At 38.6% G+C, this 7,900-nt stretch overlaps 1 pseudogene; it reads left to right on the top strand.

Annotated features, from left to right (window-relative positions):
• Window positions 1-1,287: 1,287 nt before the first annotated feature.
• LOC148951754 (uncharacterized) lies at window positions 1,288-2,648 on the top strand (annotated as a pseudogene).
• The last annotated feature ends 5,252 nt before the right edge of the window (window positions 2,649-7,900 follow it).

Genomic DNA, 7,900 nt, shown 5'->3' with positions numbered 1-7,900 from the left:
GTCATTTCAAAATTACTCGAACACTTAGTGTTCAAAACCCAGGAAACTGTGCCAATGGAAGAGCCATCTACTAGCGATACTTTATTAGTGCAGAGAATTTGCCTTCAGTTGTAAGTAAATTTTTTTAATAATTGGTATATTTTTTTCCTGCAGAATGCTATATTTTATGTCTTAGAAAAAAAGCTATTCAAGAGCTATTTGAAAAGATTTGGTAATTGTCTGTTACCTAATATATCTCTCAGTTTATGCTGCCACTCTCCTCAAAAGCATTTGGCGCCATCTATCAAGAATTACAGATTAGATCAAAACTTCATGTAGATAACCCTTTGCCCACGTTCGCCACAAATTTCCTGCTCAGGTTCGCCAGGCTAGGGTACGGCGAACCTGGGCTGGTGAGCTTTCATTTTGTTTTCATTGTAGTATTTTGTTATGTGTTGTTGTACTATTCTGTATTTTACTAGTTCTATATTTTTCAGAAATATTGTGTATTTTACTAGTAATATTGTGTATTTTACTAGCCCATCTAAATGAAGAGCTGTTACTGGCAATAATAATAGGATAAAAACAATTGGATTGAGTCGATTTGCAAGCCCAGAGGTTGCGACATTGGTTCAAAATTTAAGATATTGTTATGTTGTTGTAACATTCGACAAAGAATATTGAGACGAAACGTATTAACTTGAGGTTACTACGTAAAAAAGACCTCTTGAAATTTTATTTGATCTTTCAAGCTCAGAACACATTATATTTCTGTTAAAAACAAACTGGGCAATCCAACTAACATATTCTAAAAGTTTGAAGTAGTCAATGTTGTTTCCTTGCCAAAATAAGTAGGTTATACATCATGACAAAAGACAAGGCTAAAAACTTTGAAAAATTTAAGACTGGACATGTAGGCTAAACTTCTTCTGCAAAAGTCTTCAATGTTACATCAAGCATATTGGTGCACTATTCTGTAATTTATTAATAGTATATTTTCTTTTGTTTTCAGACATCATGCAAACGCCAAAGCCTGCTACAGAAAGGAAAAAAGGTACGACTGAACCAGAACTGCTTCGTGAAGCTGTGCTAGAAGTCATTGAGAAGCAAGTTCCAAAGGCAACAGCTTCAAGAAAATACCAGATTCCTCGTGGAACCTTACAAGATTATGTGAAAAGAATCAACAAGAACGGCCTGGAGGTTAGAAGTTTGCCTCTCTCTTTTTTTTCACCACGATACGCCACTCATAGAATTTTTACCGACGAACAAGAACGGGCTCTTGTCAAATACCTGGAAATAATATGCCATATGCATTATGGACTATCACCACTCAAGCTACGTCAACTTTGTTACAAATACGCCACGTCGAAGCAGCTTAAAATTCCAGATTCATGGACATGTGGTGAGAACAATCAAGCTGCGGGAGATGATTGGTATCGGGGGTTTATGCAGCGACACCCCGAGCTTACAATCCGACAGGCAGAAGCTACCAGTCTGGGAAGGGCTACTGCCTTCAACCGATTTACAGTTCAGCAGTTCTTTAACAATCTTCAGACTCTATACGATCGTCACTGCTTTAGCCCAGAAAATATTTGGAACGTCAATGAGACAGGATTATCGACTGTTCACAAACCAGGCACTGTCATTGCTGAAAAGGGCCAAAGGCAAGTCGGAAGGTAACGTCTGGCGAAAGAGGGCAGAATATCACGCTTTGTGTCTGTGTTAGCGCTATTGGAAATACTGTTCCTCCAATGATGATTTTTCCCAGAAAAACGTGCCCTGATATCCTACTAAAGGGAGCTCCACCAGGGACCTTTGGATTCGGAAATGAAAAAGCTTCTGGATGGATGACGACCGAGCTCTTTGTCATTTGGCTGAACCACTTTATTAGTCATGTAAAACCAACAAAATCAAAACCAGTTCTTCTTATTTTGGACAATCATATTACCAGATATTCTTGCGATCTGCTTGAGCTGGCTAAGGAGAGCGGTGTTAATCTTTTAACCGTGCCCCCACATACGACTCATAAACTGCAGCCTCTGGATCGCTCCGTTATGTTTCCGATTAAGGCATACTACAATCGAGAAGCCGCAGTTTTTATGAGCAGAAACAAATGCAAAACCATAGCCATTGCTAATGTTGCAGAAATTCTTGGCTCATCTTACTTCAAGACGGTTACTCAAGAAAGCATAATCAGCTGGTTCCACTGCACAGGAATTCATCCATTCAACCCAGAAATTTTTCAAGACCACGAATACCTAAGTTCATCCGTTTCCGATAGACCAGAAGTACCACCACTGGCCCCTTTCAGCTCAGAAGGTAACTCTGCGCGATATTCAGAAGCACCATGTGCAAGTGAACCACCCCTGAGAAACTCGAGTCCAGAACAGCTGCCTGCTACAATGTCTGGTTCTGTTAACGATAGCTATTCAGAAATTATAAATCTTTTCCCATTGCCGAAAGGATCCCCCAGGAAGCAGAAAAGAAGAACTGCAAATAGAAAGAAAACAGAAATCCTAACACATACTCCAGTAAAAGAAAGAATTCAGCAAGAGGTGGAAAAGAAAAATAAGAAACAAAAAGTGCTAGAAATAAAGAAACTAAGCAAAGCAGTTGCGAAGCAATATAAATTTCCAAAAATGAAGCTGTTTCGCAAAGCAGTTGAGTAGGAAAGCAGCTCTGAAGAATTTGTAGTTGATTCTGATTGTTGCAGTGACGAGAGTCTGAATGTTGGCGATGTCGAGGCGGAAACTGAAATATCTGGAGAGATTACAGTCGGTGATTTCATTCTCACTGGAATCGATGGGAAAAGAAGCGGGAAAACATACTATGTTGCGTCAGTGCTAGAAATCAATGGTGATGATCTTGATGTCAAATTTCTCAAAAAGGTTGAACCAGACAAGTTTGTTTATACAGATGAACAGGCTTTTGTAGAGAGACAATCAGTGGAAATTAAACTTGATCAACCCGTCTCATGCGGAGGGACTAAAAGGCAATCAGAAAAGCTGACATTTGGTGTCGATCTTTCTGCATACAAAATAAAATGATCAGACAAATATGATACGAGTTACCTGTATTAAATTTTCTTATACCAATAGCTGATGAGTATTAAACATATTCTTAAATGAGAATGGCTCTTCTGATTTTTTTAAAAGTGGTTTTCAATGCTTGGCGAACCAGAACTGGGGGATGGCGAAGCTGTACCGGGGTCGTACAGGTTCGCCATATGTGACCAAGGTCATTGTTCTTTGAATTATGGCTATAACTGATAGGCTAAAAAAAATATCAAAATTTTGCTTGATGTCCTGAATGTGTAGGTACATTTTGGTGGGAAAAAGTTTACTGTAGGTTGACAAGCATAGTAGAAAAAAATTATTTTCTAAAAAAGTGCTGAACGTGGGCGGGTCTCCCCCAACTTACAGCCCTTGCCCTGAAGGCAGTGGGGGAGTGTCCTCCTCAAAAACATATTTTCTATCAAGAAATCAACTACGCTGAATAAAATAGCTATCTAAAAATTTTGATTGGATGTGTTTGGGGGAACGATGGGCGTGGGGGGGGGGGAGCAAGTTGCCCTCCAATCATTTTCGACTATTAAAAAGGGCACTAACCCTTTGAATTTCCAATCGAATGAGCCTTTTTTGAAGTTTCTACAAAAACACCAGCTATAAAAAACATTATTTGCCCCAGAGTGTAACTTTAAACTCTAGTCATAATGACTTTAGGGTATCGCCTCCTTAAAAACACATTGTCTATCTGGAAATTAACTATGCAGAACAAAATTCCTATCCCCAAATATATAATGGTTGTATTTGGGAGACTGATGTGCGTGGGGGGGGGGGGGGGGGGCAAGTTACCCTCCAATCACTTTTAACTATTCAAAAGGGCAATAGAACCCTCAATGTACAATTGAATGAGTTTCTTTTCTGGTATCTGTGACGACACCTTTCATACGAAGTACCGTGCTCTAATGGGAAAAAATAATAAATGATACATTGTGTCAACATTGTTCTTATATGCCCTCAGGGCATAACTTAAAAACCTTGCCCTGAGGGTTGTGGGGGAGTGTTCTCCTCAAAAACATATTTTCTATCTGGAAATCAAATACGCTGAACAACATGGCTACCTCAAAATTTTGATTTGATGTGTTTGTGGGACTGATGGGCGTGGGGGGGAAGCTAGTTGCCCTCCAATCGCTTTCGACTGTTAAAAAGGGCACTAGCCACTCCAATTTGCAATCGAAGGAGCCTTTTTCGAAGTTTCTGCGACAACTCCTTCGATACGAAGTGCCCGGGTATGGAAAAAAAAAACATTGTGCCCACATCGTTCTTTACTTAGGCAGTGCTATCGCGCTGCCTATGATAAGTTCAAACTTCTTTGGGGTTGAGTGTCCAAAATTTCCTTCTTTTCTTTATTACTAGAAATATTACTAATTATATACTCGAAATACTACTAGATATTTTAGTATAAAAAAATTACTAGAAATATAAAAATAGAGACTCTGGCTTGTTTATTAATTAAAATATAATTCCAGTAAAATATTGTACTGGCACGTTAACAAATTGAGAGGGAGTAGTCAATCCGGACTTGGCCCAGTTAAATATAGGAATGGGGTCGCAATTAATGATAAGGAAAAAACTAAAGAGAGATGGGCCGAACATTTTGAGAACTTGCGAGATAGAGTTGCAGGAAAAAATATAGAGGAAAATGAAAAAGTTTGTGATACCTTGGATGTGAAGGAAGATTTGTTTTGTGAGGAGGAATTAGCAACAGTACTAAAAGGATTAAAGAATAATAAGGCTCCAGGTGCTGATAGGGTGGTAAATGAGTTTCTTAGATATGGTGGCTCTGAGGTTAGAAATAAGTTACTGATGATTATGAATATGATTTTTGAAAAAGGGGAAGTACCTAACGATTTTAGGAAAACCTTAATTATGCCACTTTATAACAAAGGTGATAAAAGTGAGCATGGTAATTATCGAGGGATTAGTTTGGTCTCTGTAGGAAGTAAATTACTTAGTAATGTAAAACTTTTAAGACTGAGAGATGCAGTAGACAAATTTTTAAGAGAAGATCAGTGCAGTTTTAGAAAAGGTGGAGGATGTGTCGACCAAATTTTCACTCTTAGGTTAATAATTGAGAAGTGCCTGAGTTTTCAAACACCTTTGGTCCTCAGTTTTATAGATTATGAGCAAGCGTTCGATTCTGTTGATATAAGAGCTTTAATAAAGGTTTTATCCTTGTATGGTATACCAGACAAATACATTAAAGTGATTAGTGCTATGTATGAGAATAACACTGCTGCGGTTAAGGTAAGAAATGAGGTTAGCTGCTGGTTTTGTATTAAATCAGGAGTTAAGCAGGGTTGTGTTCTATCCCCCTTTGTATGGATTATTTTGATGGACTTTGTTTTAAGGAGCACAGGAAAGGCAATGAGAGACCACGGAATCAAATGGGGAGGAAAAAGTCTCCTGGACTTGGATTATGCTGATGATTTAAGCATCCTAGATGAAAGTGTGAGAAAAAAGAATGAAGTTTTAGAGGTTTTGCGAGTTCAAGGTGCTAGAATTGGTTTGAAAATTAATGTTAGGGAGACTAAGGCACTAAGGCTAAGAATAAGTGAAGAAGAAAAGGTGATGTTGGGTAATGAAAAGATTGATCAGATTGGTGGGCAGCTTCACTTACCTTGGTAGTATTATCAGTAAAAAAGGTGGGAGCAGTGAAGATGTTAAATATAGAATAACCAAGGCTGAGGGTGTTTTTTCACAGTTAAAAAAAAGTCTGGAAGAATAGGAAGATAGGTCTGTAAACCAAGATTAGAATATTAGAAGCTACATTGATGACAGTTGTCAAATATGGCTCTGAACCATGGACGCTTCGAAAAGCGGACGAAGATTTGCTAGATGTTTTCCAGAGAAATTGCTTAAGGATTGTTCTGGGTACCCGGATGACTTACCGTATTTCAAACAATACGCTATACGAAAAATGCGATTCAATACTGCTTTCTAGGGCCATAACGAAAGAAAGGGTGAGGTGGCTATGGCACGCTGTGCAGATGAAGGATGACAGATTGTCAAAAATTTTCCTTTTCGGCCTACTATCTAGGGCTAAACGGAATGCTAGTCGTCCTCGTCTGGAGTGGGAGGACGTCATAAAGAAAGATTTAAAGTAAATGGGAATTTCGTGGGCGGGTGTAAAAAGGGAGGCTTTGAATAGATTGGGATGGAGGAGCGTGCGTAGCTGTGTTGGCCTCAGGTGGCTTGGTGCTGCAGTGAGTTGTTAGTAGTAGTAGTAGGGGAACAAGCTTCGTTCGGTGAAGCGAATTTTAGACATAAAACGGTTTCCTGTGGAAAGATCTACCAATACGTAAAATAGAGCAGCCAAAAGGAAAGTCAGGCAAATAAAAGGAATGAAGAAAAGAAGCAATGTGGAAATATTTTGTCTATATTCCAAAATACAGGAAAATTCTATGATGTAGAATATTCTATAGGATATATTTTTATATTGTATTTCTTTTAATTCTTCTTTTCATCTTCTTTGGGGGTCTGATAATTGCTTTGGAGTGTTACTTAGTTTTAGAGAGATTATTGGTATTTATAGATAAGAGGATGGATATGAATAAAGATGGTGGAGAATATAGATTAGTTCCAGTCTGTCTTATTAAACGAGCAATAACTGTAAATGTGAATGTATAATTTTTATTGAAACTGGCACTATTTTTTTCTCAAAATTGGCATACTAACATTTTCCAGTTAGTGGGAGAACTCGTTTCCCCTCCCTGCCCCCATAGTATAGGTTGATTATATCTGTTTAGGGTTGATTAGATCGTGTTATACCAGTTGGCATCTTGATGACTGAGTTTTCACTCCCCTGGTATTCAATTCTTTAACCTTATCTCACTTTTTTAATGTTAATAGACCCCCAAAGAAGATGAAAAGAAGAATTAAAAGAAATACAGTATAAAAATATATCCTATAGAATATTCTACATCATAGAATTTTCCTGTATTTGGAATATAGACAAAATATTTCCAAATTGCTTCTTTTCTTCATTCCTTTTATTTGCCTGACTTTCCTTTTGGCTGCTCTATTTTACGTATTGGTAGATCTTTCCACAGGAAACCGTTTTTATGTCTAAAATTCGCTTCACCGAACGAAGCTTGTTCCCCTACTACTACTACTAACAACTCACCGCAGCACAAAGCCGCTTGAGGCCAACGCAGCTACGCACGCTCCTCCTCCACCCCAATCTATTCAAAGCATCCCTTTTTACACCTGCCCACGAAGTTCCCATTTCCTTTAAATCTTTCTTTATGACGTCCTCCCACCCCAGACCGGGACGACCTGCTTTCGTTTAGCCCTAGATGGTTGGCCGAAAAGAAAATCTTCGGCAATCCGTCATCCTTCATCCGCACAACGCGCCCTAGCCACCTCAACCTTTCTTTCATTATAGCCCTAGAGAGCGGTATTGAACCACATTTTTCATATAGCCCATTGTTTGAAATACGGTCAGTCATCCGGGTACCCAGAACAATCCTTAAGCAATTTCTCTGGAAAACATCTAGCAAATCTTCGTCCGCTTTTCAGAGCGTCCATGCTTCAGAGCCATATTTGACCACTGTCATCACTGTAGCTTCTAATAGTCTAATCTCGGTTTGCAGACCTATCTTCCTATTCTTCCAGACTTTTTTTTACTGTGAAAAAACACCCTGAGCCTTGGCTATTCTATATTTAACATCTTCACTGCTCCCACCATCTTTACTAATAATACTACCAAGGGAAGTGAAGCTCCCCACCTGATCAATCTTTTTATTACCCAACATCACCTTTTCATCTTCACTTATTCCTAGCCTTAGTGACTTAGTCTTCTTAAAATTAATTTCCAAACCTATTCTAGCACCCTGAATTCGCAAAATCTCTAAAAC

This window comes from Artemia sp. Qi Xiang Cuo, chromosome 5 (genome assembly GCF_049724085.1).
Source record: "Artemia sp. Qi Xiang Cuo chromosome 5, ASM4972408v1, whole genome shotgun sequence".
Taxonomy (NCBI): domain Eukaryota; kingdom Metazoa; phylum Arthropoda; class Branchiopoda; order Anostraca; family Artemiidae; genus Artemia; species Artemia sp. Qi Xiang Cuo.
This window is presented reverse-complemented; position numbering and strand designations above follow the sequence as displayed.